This window comes from Grammomys surdaster, unplaced genomic scaffold (assembly GCF_004785775.1).
Source record: "Grammomys surdaster isolate TR1022 unplaced genomic scaffold, NIH_TR_1.0 345, whole genome shotgun sequence".
Lineage (NCBI taxonomy): Eukaryota > Metazoa > Chordata > Mammalia > Rodentia > Muridae > Grammomys > Grammomys surdaster.
In genome coordinates, this window is record NW_021604764.1 from 287,691 (window position 1) to 300,906 (window position 13,216).

A 13,216-nucleotide genomic window follows, 5' to 3' on the forward strand; every position below is an offset into this window, starting at 1 on the left:
TCAACGTTAGGGAAAAAAGCTTATTTCTCTCATTTCTGTTGAAAAGAGATATATATTAGCAATTTGAGATGAATATTCACAACTTTAAAAGAAACAACACTTTCTTACTTTTTAAAATCACTGCAAGCTGCAGAACTCGAAGCTTGACTTGTTTTGTGGTTCTCAAAAGCAGTGCCCAGCAGCCTCGGGTCACCTGTGAACTTGTAGGCATGCAGAGTTCCGTGTCCTACCCTAGTTCTGTAGGAAGAAGCTTGGCCCTAAGTCTTTTTTTTTTTTTTCATCAAGCCTGAAGGCACAGTGAAGTTTGAGAAACATTGCATGTTGCTTAACCACTTAAGCTGTTAGTCAGTTTTCTGTCACTTTGACAAAATACCTGAGATCAAGTCAAGGAGGAAAGTTTTCTTTGGTTCCGGTGCTGGCGATTTCAGTCCATTGAGGGCTACCGTGCTTCTGGAACCTACTGTGAGACAACACATCATGGGGGTTGGGGAAGAAGTTGTTCATGATGGTCAGGGAATGGGTAGGGCTCACTTTCATAGCCAAACCTTCCCCCTCAATATATAAGCTACAAATCTGTATGTGGGTTAATCCATTGTTACAGACAGGCCCCCCTTGTTCCAAGTGCCTCAAAAGCCCAGCTCTGAATACTGCTGCACTAAGAGCTGAACCTTCTATGTAACACCTGTTGAGGGAAAGTTAAGACCCAAACCACAACACCACAACTCATCCTCACCCCACCCCTACCCCCACCCCACCCCACCCTTGCTGCTTGATGGACTCTATGCAGCATTGTCCACCTGGAATTTCCCCGCCCATGACAGAGGTACAGTCCAGTTGCTTCAGCATACTGTTGGGAGGCTTTTCTTTCCTTTTTAAGACAACATTTATTTCTCTTTTGTTTACTTCAGTATAATAGTTTTTCAGCAGATGACTCTTAGAACATTGTCTTTCCTTCCTAAGTGTCAAAGTGACTGCATTTAGGCAATGGGACAGACGGAGCTCTGAGGATAGCTAGTGTGATGCACCATGCTTTACAGCAATCCCGGTTTTTTTAGTCACTGATTATGTGAATCAGGCAAAGAGAGAAACCACAATTTGCTAAAGGCAGCTAGCCAGCCAGATGGCTATTGTCTGAGAATCGGCTGGCTGCAGACATTCACTTTCCTGATAGTTCCTCGAAGACAGGAAGGAATTGAACATCTGGCAGGATTGGTTCATCCACAGCTGTCCTTGGAAGTCCTGAAGCATTTGTGGAGGCACCTGCTTCTACTCCGAAGCCACAGCTGGGCTCTGCTTGTAATGACTAAAATAAAAAAAAAAAAAGCTGAACTAAAGTAAGTTATTCTGAGATTTCCATGAAGCTTTGTGCACACATATACACATGCACACACAGACACACACACACACACACAGACACACACACACACACACACATAAACACACGCGATACTGAGAGGACGTTTTTTTCCCTAACAGTGTACCAGGGTGACCATCTTCATCTGTTCACCAGGCAAAATTCCAAAGATGGAAGAGTGATGAGACAGGTTGACTTTTGAAATTGCCCGAAATGCGTCCTTAGGTTTGTGTTGATACGCTTCCTCCCGATGAAGCGAATCAGGGCTATAATTTCTGAGAACATTTAAATATACATCTCTCTTCCCGAAGAACGTGAACACCACTAGGTTGCGTGTAGTTTTAAAATGCTACCGCTTTTGCCCGGGACCAGACCACGCTCTGGCCCCTCCTGGCTTTCCCTTTATCCTACTCAGCTTAGCTCTGGGATTGGCCACATTAACTGTCCACTCCTGAGACCCTTGCATCCGTGGATAAAAGACACACACAAAGCTTTGTTACTTTATAACTTGTCTACTAGGCACAATGACTGGGCGCAGATATCTCCACCTGGAAAATTGTGCCCTTACCAATATATTATCTCCGTCTCTCCTCCTGCCCTAAACTTAGTAACTTGTTCCCCCTAGTCCCTGCCAACCATCCTTGGCCACCCACCTGTAGTGGAAGCCGCAGGCCTTAGCTACTACCACTGAGGCCTTACATCATTGTTTCGTTCTTCCTCCAAACCATGGCAGAAAAAGTCTCTTCTTCCTTGCATCTGCGTTTTCCTCTTGGGATCTGGAAGTTCCACCTATACCTTCCATCCAGCAATTGTCCCCCTGGCTTTCTTTACTGACAATTCAAGAACCAGATGGGAAAGAGTTGGCATCAGAACCTTCCCTTATGCCCCTTTTGCCGCACAATTGATAGTAGCAATCTAAATGTAAGCTGACAGTCACTAAGAATGTTTTAAATTCCTTGTCTCCGGCCACTTGAACTTAAAGTCTGCATTAGTACTAGCGCTAGTATCTTCCCCAAACTCTATGAGGGGAGAAACAGGCTTATGGTCCACTTACTTTCTGTGAAAGTCTCACAGAATTGAGTTAAATGCTGAGGTGGATTTAGGTAAGATGACTAGGAATCTAGTTTCATTCCATAGCCTGTGTGTTTGCCAACTACCCTATAAATCATCCCAACTGTGTGAATTTTGTTTGCTTAATTTGGGGGGAAAATATATATATATATCTTATCTTGTGCAAAGTTAATGTGGCTTTTCTCCCCCAATTTGCTCCTGCCTCAGACTTATTGATGACTGGATATATGTTGATAGCATCCTGTCCTTGCCTGATTTCTGGTCACTTTTCTATGTCATCATGTGAGAAAGCCTTTCATTTTCTCTAAAATGGAAATAATAGTCCCTACTCCCTAGGGGTGAGGAAAGAAATAAGGAAGCAGCTTTAGAACAGGGCTTAGTTTGCAAGTAAATGGTCAGCATCATTTACCATATTTGTGGAGAAGGGAATCACAGCTGGAGGGGTATGAATTTCCTAAAGTCATGCTGAAAAGTGGAGCCAGGGCTTCAACACAGAGCTCTTCCTGACTGCATATTGTGATTCTCAGACTGCCCACTGACTACCCGCATTACATTTCTGCAGGGCACTGGTGTGCCTGAATCTCATGCCCGCATCCACTTCCTGGCTGAGTCTTTTGTCTTCTTCCCAAAGGGTTCATTAGCACAGTGTACAATGCGTGCGGATCCTTGGTGAGATTCCTTCCATTTCCTGTGTCTCTACGTTTAATATCAGAGCCTATTGCTAGCAGAAAGTAACAGGTCTTGCTTTCTAAATGTAGGAATCCATGGTTACACCATGTACAGGCGAGGGCTCTGGAGTATTCGCTTTTGAAAAATTCTCCAGAGGGTCCTCTTCTGACTGCTAAAAAATTCATGAGACACTGTCACTCTTTCCTGACACATCAGCTCCAAAGGAAATTGCAACTGTTTTGCTCTTGACTCTACTGTAGAGAAAATTTTCTCCCAATCTACATCCAGGGAGTCTGAGCTTGGGAGGTTGAGTGACAAGGGGCCTTCAAGAAATAGAATTCTCCTGCTTGGGGCAGCTAGATAAGGAGTCCCTTGCACCTGGTTCCCTTGTCCCACAGTGGAACTCCTTCCACTATTCCTGCTGTTCTCTCTATCCCTTTTCCTTCCCAGTCATCCCACTGCATTCTGTGTCCCAGCCCCAAACCTATCGATGACTGGAGGAATAGAAGAAGCAGGTAGCACTCATTTATTTTAGCTCACACTGAGATCAGCAGTTTCTCAGATTCGTTGTTTCACATACTTGGAAAGTTGAGGGAGGAACACTGAGTGCTGGCTGGTGAGAGGCAAATCTAATGGAAATGTGTGGGAAAGTCAGCAGATGCATTTGTGTGACAGGGAAACACTTCTGCTGTTGAAGGGGCTGTGGGGGGGGGAGCTCTAATTGTTTTTATTAGGGTTCTTTGTAGCTGCAAATTTATAACTCAAAAGACCTGTACTTCCCTCTGCAGACTCATATGTCCACACACATACTTCCTTCTCCTTGCTTCACTGACTAAACAAACGTGTGTGCTGCCTGCTGTTTCTACAGATAACGGGGTGGTTATTTGAAAATTTATTTAGGCTGAGGTGCATTGGTTACTTCTTCTGAGTCATTAATCTTTGTGACAAGGCTTGTAAGCCAAATGACTGTAGTTCATGTCTCTGAGATTTAAATATGTATCAATAAAATTCTAAATGAGATTATAGTTAGTGACCATGCACAGATGCAGAGTTGGCAATGTCTGATATACTCACTAAGTACATTACCATTGGAAACTGAGATAATCAGTAAGTACCTTAGTTTTGGAAACTAACAATGTTGCCCTGCTAATTAAGGTCTGAGTCTACCATTGTTCGGATAGCTGAGCTTGGCCCAATATGGAGGACTCCCTTCACTGACAGGGCTTCCGGTCTCTGACCTTGCCTGGGGAGTTCAAGCTGCATCCCTTAACCCTATGGAGGAATGTCATATAGCCTTGGTTAGATTACAGGTTCAACATCCTTTCTCAGAGAAGAAGCCATTCATCTAGCATTTGAGATTCCTGAAATGCTCCCCAGTACTAACAAGGCCTTTCGGTGCTGCAGGCCTTCAGAGACCCTGGATCTCTTTTGCTCATCCTGGATGTTCTCACTCCCATCCCAAGAATTATATAGGCCTTGCACCCCAAGTAAAGTTGATCTGCCTCCCCGAAGCTTATCCTGGTTCATTTCCATATATATGCACAGAGTTTCTGAACTCCAGTCTGTCTGTCTTCTCTGCTCCCTTTGCCCTTATAGACCAATATTGGCCAAAAATCCCTAGGGACAGGGTGGGTCACAGACGTACCCAGTAAGTACCTTACCTTGGAAACTATTTTGTTGAGTGGTCACTAAATGCTTCTCAGAACACTTTGAAAGTAAAGCCAAGATGACTTTTATAATTTAAATTCTATCAACCAGTCACTTGGAGCATAGTAGAGGAATTATGAGTGTCTTTTTATGTTTGAGATGTTGTTTGACCAGTAATAAACCATATTGGTAAGAATTTATATTTTGTGGTTTAAAATGGATGAACCATATTTGTAAATTTTAAAAAAAAATTTTAAGCCTAGATACATTTTGTCAACTCTTTTCTTTTCCTTTGGTCCCCTTGAGTCACCCCTGCCTTCAGAATTTTAGTTTTACCTTAGGGATATGATAAAGGGGATTTAAAAAAATTAAATGCTGATGGCATAGAAGGCCTTTTGCAGAGGAGGTACGCAGGCAACGAACAGTTGAACTCTTCTTTCCAAACAATGGAGACAAAGTGTAAATGTGTAGAAGGTACAGCTTTGTCAGTGACAGTAGTAAACTAAAACTGTCTATTTTATAAGGCCATGTAGAAAGTAAACAGTATTTTAGTCAAGTCAGATACCCTTGTAAATACAGAAAAAGCCAGGCTCTCCTGAAGGGGCAGGTGGAGTTAGCTGTCTTTTGTGAAGCAAAAGTTCAATATCATGGTATTCATCAGCACTGAATGATCACAGTAACTGCTGGGGGTCAAGACAAGATGATGAGAAGCTTCAGAGAAAGATACGTTTTGAAGCAAATAGGATACTCAGAGTCCCTAGACCTGTATGTCCAGGGAGAAAGGTGTCTTCTGCAGTAGCCCCAGCTACTTCCTGAAGATTTCCAGTACTAGCAAATATACTTCTTTTCCACTATGCAGGCTTTTGAGAGTAGCTTTAATCATCAGAGCTCTTCCTTGACATAAGAAGCAGTTCATAGACCTGACACCAATTGTCCTGTTCCACCCTCTGTTCGAGAAGTATCTCCCTTTCATTAATGCTGTCTATGAATGCGTTGACTGTGGACAGGCAAATCAGATGCAGAAAGTGGCACATATGGTCAAATACACATCTTAATCAGAACTGTTAGAATTTATCACCTCAGTGTTTATTTGTAGAGTGGATTATCCTAACTTTATATTTAACCTAATTTCCTTTTAAATATTATTTTTGATTGGTTGATCTTCATTGTTACCCTAATTGAATTTGGAATAACCTAGAAGTTTATAACATTTGAGAGAATTTAAGCTGGCGTGAGATGACCTGTCCTTAAAATGGATAGCAAAGTTTGGGCTGTGGTCCTAGACTATGGAAAAAAGACTGAGCTAGCTGGGCACTAGCATTTATCTCTATTTCCTGACTGTGGGTGAAATGTGACCTGCTGTCTTATATTTCTGCCATTCTGCATTTCCTGCCATGATGGACTGTTTACATCAAACTGTAAGCCAAAATAAAAACATCCTCCTGAATGTTGCCTGTGTCAGGTATTTGGTCATAGTGATGAGAATGATAACCAGCGTTGTCTTGTTGCAGACTGTCTAGGATGTTTTATATGTAAATTACATCATTTGGAATATGAAATAGGTCCCATATTTATTCTTAGGTCTTCATTCAAATGGATTAAAGTTATTTACTTAAAATATGATAGTAGTAGCTGCAAGGTAGAAATTAAAGATTAAAGAAATTAAAGATCACTGCACAGTGATCTTATTGACAGGAAGCCTAATTTCTCTTAATAAATTAGAAAATAAACATTATTCACTAATCTCAAATTTTGGGCAAATCTCTTCCATTCACATATTGTGTAAAAGTTTCTGGTTATTCTCATTTCTAGATTAGTTGTTGTTGTTGTTGTCGTTGTTTTCATCTTTTAAAATGAGCAAGGGGAGACGATTCAAATTCATGTAGTAGACAAAAGTTTATTGACTTGATGAAATAGTATTAACATCTCTGAATTTTATTTATCTTAATTGGATTTTTATTCCCTTCCTAGTTATGAATATTAATTTTAAAAACCTAATTGATATGAGTCTATAAATCTTCAGCAATGAGTTATTTTTCCCCTTTTTCCTTCATGGGATAGATGTAAAATCCCTGAGAACACTGCTAAGTTTTCCTGTATCATAGATAATTGTATACACCCTGACCCTTTGTAGGGTTTCTGTCTTTCATTTGTGTTTAACATCTACTCTCAGTAAACACATTTCTGATTATCTTCTGTCTTTTCCAGAGTGAGATGAACTGTGAAAATACTCTGGCTTCTTCTGATTCAGAGTGATTTTTTTTTTGTATTATCCTGTAGATAGAAGTGTGCGTGTCTGTGTGTGTGTGTGTGCCTTGTGTATCAGTGTGTGTTTATCTCTGTCTGTGAGTGACTGTGTGTTTGTCTATGTGTGTTTGTGCGTGTGAGTGAGTGTGTCTATGAGTGTGTATCTCTATACGAATGTGTGTCAGTGTGTGGGTGTCTCTTAGGGAAAAGTGGCAGCCTCTGCCTGAGGTCAGCACTTCACTACTTGTGTGATTCTGACAACTTTACTTTCCTAAGCTTTCCTAAACACAATTCTTTTATCTGTAATAATGGGAATTATAATACCTGCATCTAAAACCTTGATATAATGTATGTGAAGGTACTCTAGGCAGCTCCTCTTACCAGCCAAGCTGTGTTCAGTAAATGCAGACAGCCCTCTTCCCTGTAGTTTGGTGGCTAATAGTGGTGGTTCTAGTTGAAACTGATTTCCTCCTGTTCCATGCTCTTTGTTTGGTATTGTCTGCAACAATGCTACCTTTTCCATGCTCGGAGATCCCTTTCTTTTCAGAAAGACCCCTTGCATTTTACTGTTTTCTGTTGGGCATTGGTCTGTTCCTGCTACGTAATTAAGTGCTAAATCCTAGCCTCCAAGATCTGGTTGCCCCCTCCACAAGGAGGTCCTTACGTATACCAGGTGATGCTATGTAAAGCCTGCTCCCCAATTTACAGTTAGTTGGTTAATAAAAGGCTAAAGCCTGTGCTTGGGCAGCAGGGAAAGAAAGGAGGGACATGAGGACTGAGTGAAGGAGATATGAGATAAAGATAAAAGAAAAAAAAACTCAGAAGAGGAGGCTGCCATGAGAGGAGATGGACCATGAGGGCGTGTCCAGGAGAAACAGCATGTAACAAGGGACATACATACAGCTGGGGTGTATGTTAGAAAATCTCAAAACCTGCCCAGTCTAAGCTTACAGTTTGTAAATAAAATACCAAGATTGTGTGTCATTTATACAGGCCAGCTAGAATAGATAATTCTTTTTATAGTTTTCTCTTCGCCTGTCTCACACCTCCAAGTTACAATGTTGCTTCAGAGCCATGACATCATATCTTCCCTTGGCTGACAAGACTCCCTATGAGCTGTCTGTCTGAGGTTTCTTAGTGATTTCTGTTCTACTAAGATTTATTGAGAAACTACGATTCCCTTTTCTTCAGGTTGGTCATAGTAGAATCCCGTGAAAGCACGGTGGCTTGCTGGGCACAGATTGTGGTGGTAGAGCATGGAGCGCAGGCTGTGACCTGCTTTAAGTTACTCCATATTATGGACAGTCTAAGGTTATAATATACATCAGGGACCTTTAGGCATAGGGTGATAATAAAAAGTCTCAGCCATAAGTAAAACCCTTCTGAGACTGGATACCTTCACTGATATAAACTGATGGACAGAAATACAAGAGTCAGACTTACAGACCTACCAAGAGTTAACCTTGTTCTCTAAACAGATGGCTGGGAAAATAAAACTTGTTACCTTGTTACTATATCTATCCCATATGTGTTCATAGTTGTTTTTTATGTAAGTCACTGTGTGTCACTGTACACTGAGACAGCATGGAACAAACCCTAGTCCACCCCCAGAATTTACAGGAAGTCTCAACTATGCAAAACCTAAGGATGCAATATGAATTACAGACCTGAAGGAACAGAGGCAGCTGCACTAATGAGCCAGCTTAGATAAGGAGGCGTGATTTGGTCAATAGAGAAAAAAGTATAAATAAGGAAAGGAAAAGAACTAGTTAAAAAGCAAGAGATTGCTAAACTAAATGCAAAAGAATGCATTCAAGTCATAAAGGGGTACTGTAAGTTAAATGGGGCTGAACTGTGTGTTCAAGGAGATGAACAGATTTAGGGATTGGTGATCTCAGAGCAAGATTCCGCCCAGCTAAGCTTATTGTTTGTGTTTGCAATTGAACAAGGACATTTAACCTGGAATGAATTATAATCCAGAAATGGAGGGCACACTTGTAATCCATATCTTGAGGCTGGAAGACAGAGGGTTTTGATCTGGATCTTGAGAAACAGTGGCCATGAAAAGCTTTTAGACTCAGGCATGGTGGTATCTGTCTTTAATCCCAAGAGACAAAGGTAAGCAGATTTCTGAGTTCAAGACCAACCTGGGACAGAGCAAATTCTTGAAGAAAAGCTTAGGTCCAAGCATAGTGGTATGAGCCTTTAATCCCAGCATTCAAGAGACAGAGCCATGCAGATCTCCTGAGTTCAAGGTCAGTTGACAGATCAAGTTCCAGGACAGCCAAGCTTAGGCAGTGAAGCGGCTGGAAAACAGAAAGCTGCTGATAATGTAATGGAACAGTGGGACCATGTTCCAGCTCCAGCAAGCAGCAAAACTCGGCAGCTTTGGCCATGTGGCTCTGTCTTTAGGCTCAAGGAAGAGGCTAAGGTCCTAAAATGTCAATTTATGAGAAAAATCAAAAGGGAACATGGGATAAATGATTGAATTGATATGTAATTCCTAAGAAAATATCTTATGCAAAATAAAAGACTGGGCTTTGGTCTGCAAGAGAAAACTATCTGGAGCAGAGAGCTATCTCCAGCAGAGAGCTATCTCTAGCAAACTACAGTGCTAACAGCTTGGACCCCATCATGAACTGTGAGTTCACTTTTTTTTTCTTCCATTTCTCCTAAACACCTCTTCCTCAGGACTCTCTCTTGCGCTAAGGCAGGTCCTCAGCACTTGGAACCACTCCCTCTGGTCCTGAGCTCTATAGCTGCACATTTCGAGTTGGGTGCTTCATGTGGTCTTGGTGCTCAACTCAGCTCTTACCCTGTAACTGAAGGAGTCGCCACCTCAGTAAGATTTGCTGTTTGATCTGCCCAGAGATTTCCTTGGCATCAACAGAGTCTACTTCTCAGCTAGGCATCACTGGAACTCCTTGGACTCGTTCTGAAGACTTTAACTCTTGGAGTCATGCTCTAACCTACATACATGTGGATAGATGGATATGTAGTAGGTAAACATGATAAAGGTAGGTAGATAAACCCATTTACTGAGTCAGGTGTAAAAATTTGGGGAAGGTCTGGAGGAAAAACGTCTCCAGGTTTATAACGCAGTTTGTATCTGACCTGGGAGAAACTGTAGACCTTAGATGCTTTCCTGTTTAGTTGCTCTACAGGGTGGTTGTATTTTGAAGTATTGAAATATCACATCCCTGAAATAAATCCTTCTATGTCATGAAACACAATGTTTTCGCATTTGTGGCCAGTCTGTTTTGGTAGTAATTCGTAGTCTATCTATATTCAAGAGGAATCGTGATTGACTTGTGGTTTTCTCTCTTGAACTCTGAAATTTCTGGAATCCATTAATAGTTTAGTGAAATGAAGTAGGGACTGTTTTATCTTTACCTTCTAGAAGAGTCTGCTAACTCTTCATTAAGCATTTGGTACAGTGTTTCAAAAAAGCAAATTGCTTCTTAATATTTGTTTTTTTGCCACAATTTGAACATTACAAATTAAACTTCCCTCTTAATGCATAGAGAGATATCAAATGATTTAATTATGTAGAATTATTGTGATACTGTCTTACACTTTTCCTGACTGCACAGGCTGTTCTAGAACCCATTTTATTACCAGTATGCTGGGATAGCTTTCACTTGTGTTGTCAACCTTGCTCTCAGTCTTATTGAGTGAGTCTTGTTGATCATCTTGGCTTTGTTGCAATAACTTTCTCAGTTAAATTAGTGCATGAAGTTTTGTTGATCTTTGCTCTAATTTTAATATTCCTTTCTCATTTATTCATTCTATTTTGTTGGGCACACATACATGAGATCTCTCTCTGTCTCTCTGTCTCTCCCTGTCTCTCTTTGTCTTTCTGTCTCTCTCTGTCTCTCTCTGTGTCTCTCTGTCTCTTGGGCTCCAGCTCTGTCTCCCCCTCCTCCTCCCCTGCCCCTCCCCCCTCTCTCTCCCTCGCACTCTCTCTCTCCCTCCCCCATTCTTTCTCCAATTGGAACACCCTCACTAGATAGGAAGTCCTGCAGTATCTCTCATTTCTGCCTTGACCCAGTAGTCACTCAGAAGAGTTTCCATAAGTTTGTAGGCTTTCTGCTGTTTCCTTTGTTTTTGAAATCCGTCTTTAATCGATAGTTGTCTGGTAAGATACATGCTGTTATTTCAATTTTCTTGTATCTGTTGAGGCTTGTTTTGTGACTTAGAATAAAGTCAATTTTGGAGGAAGTTCTAAGAGGTGCTGAGAAGAAGGCATATTCCTTTGTGTTTGGAGTGAAATGTTCTGTGATATTTGTTAGGCCCATTTGAGTCATAACATCTGTTAGATCCGTTATTTCTCTGTTTAGTTTTTGTCTGGATGCCCTGTCCATCATTGGTGAGAGTAGAATATTGAAGTTTCCCACTATTAATATATGGGTTTGGATGGGTCATTTAAGCTTTAGTAATGTTTCTTTTACAATTGTGGGTGCTCTGGAATTTTGTTTACTGTCTTACTTGTTCTTGGACTATTTGTGTTTATTGTTTTGCTTGTTCCTTGACTATTTTTATCTATTGCATTACTAGTTCCTCAACCTAGAACTGACCTTAATACTTGCATGTAATTAAAATGGTATAAAAGAAAAAGGAGGAAGGGGGATGGGATGGGGGTTTCTAGGGAGGGGAAATGGGGAAAGGTATTGGCATCTGAAATGTAAATCAATAAAGCATCCAATAAAAAAGTCTATGTTGAAAAAACAAACAAACAAACAAACAAACAACAACTCAGAAAACAAATGTGGATGCTCTTGCATCTGGGGCATAGATGTTCAGAATTGAGATGTCATCCTGGTGGATTTTTCCTTTGATGAATATGAAATGTCCTTTTCTATATCCTTTTTTAAAAATAATTTTCTTTGGAAGTCATTTTGTTAGATATTAGAATGACTACACCAGCTTGCTTCATAGGTCCATTGGGTTGAAAACCCTTTTCCCTACTCTTTACGTTGAGGTTTACTTTGTCTTTGGTATTGAGATGTGTTTCTTATATGTAACAGAATGCTAGATCCTGTTTTCTCATCCTGTGCTTTTTTGGGGGCAAGGGTTGAGTTCATTGATATTGAGAGATATTAATGGACAATGATTTTTTTATTGTTCCTTTTTGTTTTTTTAAATACATTGATATGTTTGTATTTTATTTTATTTACATCCCAATGCTGCTCCTTCCAGGTCCCCCCCTCACAGAGTCCCATCTCCCCTCCCATTCTCATTTGAGGGTGCCTCCCCCCACAGATCCTCCAACCCTAGCACATCAAGCCTCTGTAGGATTTTTCCATTTATGGTGATTGAAAACATTGCTGGGCGTAGCAATCGGGGCTGGCATCTGCTGGTCTCTTATCATCTGTAAAACACCTGTCCAGGCTTTTTTGGCATTTAGAGTCTCCATTGAGAAGTCAGTTGTAATTCTTATAAGTCTTCTTCAATATGTTAATTGGTCTTTTCTCTTTGCAGCTTTTACTATTCTTTCTTTGTTCTGTATGTTTAGTGTTTTGATTATTTTGTGGTGGGAGGAATTTCCAATATATTTGGTGTTTCGTAAGCTTCTTGTACCTTTATTGGCATGTCCTTCTTAAGGTTAAGAAATTTATTGTTCTATGAATTTGTTTAAAATGTTTTCTGAGTCTTTGAGCTGAAGTTTTTTTTTCCTTTTTCTATTCCTATTATTCTTAGATTTTGTTGTTTTTTTTAGTGTTCCAGATTTTCAAGATATTTTGTGTGAGAATTTTTTAGATTTAACATTTCAATTTCTTCTATCATATCTTCTGTGCTTGAGATTATTTCTTCTACCTCTTGTATTCTGTTGATGATGCTTGTGTCTGTAGTTCCTGATCACTTATCTAGATTTTCCACCTTCAGGATTCCCTCAGTTTGTATTTTCTTTATTGGTTTATTTCAATTTTCAGGTCTTGAAGTGTTTTATTCCTTTCCTTCACTTGTGTGATTTTTCTTGGCTTTCTTTAAGGGACTCACTCATTTTTTTTTTCCAATTGTGTTTTTGTGTTTTCCTGGATCCCTTTAAGGGATTTGTTCATTTAAGGACCTCTATTATGTTTATAAATTTGGTTTTAAGGTCATTTTTTTGTTGTGCCTCAACTGTGTTGGATATATACAAGGCTTATTATAGTAGAATAGCTGGGCTCAGTGGTGCCATATTTCCCTGGCTTGTTAATTGTATTCTTAAGGTGGACTCTAGGCTTC